The sequence below is a fragment of the Rhinopithecus bieti genome, unplaced genomic scaffold, assembly GCF_001698545.2.
Source record: "Rhinopithecus bieti isolate Rb0 unplaced genomic scaffold, ASM169854v2 scaffold_6536, whole genome shotgun sequence".
NCBI lineage: Eukaryota > Metazoa > Chordata > Mammalia > Primates > Cercopithecidae > Rhinopithecus > Rhinopithecus bieti.
Genome location: NW_016805524.1, coordinates 133,838 through 135,513, shown reverse-complemented (window position 1 = coordinate 135,513; position 1,676 = coordinate 133,838).

Below are 1,676 nucleotides of genomic sequence, written 5' to 3'. Positions count from 1 at the left end.
ATTCAATTATCTGCTACATAGTTAAATAAACAGAATGCTATAAAAATGATTTTGATACTTAGTATTGCCTATAACTAGCTATGAACCCAGTGGGTCTCTATGAGGGAGACACCTGTCATTTCTAGGCGTGATATAGATTACTGTTGATTTTGTTTTTGTTGTTTATTCTTAATTTAATTTAATTTAATTTTATATTAAGTTCCAGGATACATGTGCAGGTTTGTTACAAAGGTAAAGATGTGCCATGGTGGATTCCTGCACCTATCAACCTGTCACCTAAGTATGAAGCCACACATGAATTTTCTGTTTATCCTGATGCTCCCCCACCCCCATTCCCCTGACAGGCCCCAGTGTTTGTTGTTCTTCTCCCTGTGTCCATGTGTTCTCATTGTTCAGCTCCAACTTATAAGTGAGAACAGGCAGTTTGGTTTTCTTTTCCTTTGTTAGTCTGCTGAGGATAATCACTTCCAGGTCCATCTATGTCCCTGCAAAGACATGATCTCATTCCTTTTTATGGCTGCATAGTATTCCATGCTGTGTATGTTCCACATTTTCTTTACCCAGCCTACCATTGATGGACATTTGGGTTGATTCCACATCTTTGCTATTTTAAATAGTGCTGCAATGAACATATGTGTGCATGTATCTTTAGAATAAAATGATTTATATTCCTCTGAGTATATACCCAGTAATGGAATTGCTGGGTCAAATGGTATTTCTAGTTCGAGATTCTTGAGGAATTGCCACACTGTCTTCCACAATGGTTGAACTAATTTACATTTCCACAAACAGTGTAAAAGTGTTCCTACTTCTCCACAGCCTCATCAGCATCTGTTGTTTCTTGACTTTTTAATAATTGCCATTCTGACTGGTGTGAGATGGTATTTCATTGTGGTTTTGATTTGCATTTCTCTACTGATCAGTGATGTTGAGCTTTTTTTCATGTTTGTTGGCTGCATAAATGTCTTCTTTTGAAAAGTGTTTGTTCATGTCCTTTGCCCACTTTTTGATTTTTTTTATTGTAAATTTGTTTAAGTTCCTTGTAAATTCTAGATATTATACCTTTGTCAGATAGATAGATTGCAAAAAATTTCTCCCATTCTGTATCCCATCCACTCTGAGGATAATTTCTCTTGCAGTGTAGGTCCACTTTAGTTTAATTAGTTCTCATTTGTCAATTTTTGCTGTTGTTGCAATCTTTACTTGTGTCTATCTCCTGAATGGTATTGTCTAGATTTTCTTCTAGGGTTTTTATAGTTTTGGGTTTTACATTTAAGTCTTTAATCCATCTTGAGTTAATTTTTGTATGAGGTGTAAGGAAGGGGTCCGGTTTTGATTTTCTGCATATGACTACCCAGTTATCCCAGCACCATTTATTAAATATGGAATCCTTTCCCCATTGCTTGTTTTTGTCAGGTTTGTCAAAGATCAGATAGTTGTAAATGTGTGCTCTTATTTCTGATGTCTCTATTGTGTTCCACTGGTCTATGTGTCTGTTTTGGTACCGGTGCAATGCTGTTTTGGTTACTGTGGCCGTGTAGTATAGTTTAAAGTCAGGCAGTTTGATCCCTCCAGCTTTGTTCTTTTCCTTAGGATTGTCTTGACTATTCAGGCTCTTTTTTGGTTCCATATGAATTTAAAAGTAGTTTTTATTTTTCTAATTCTGAGAAGGATGT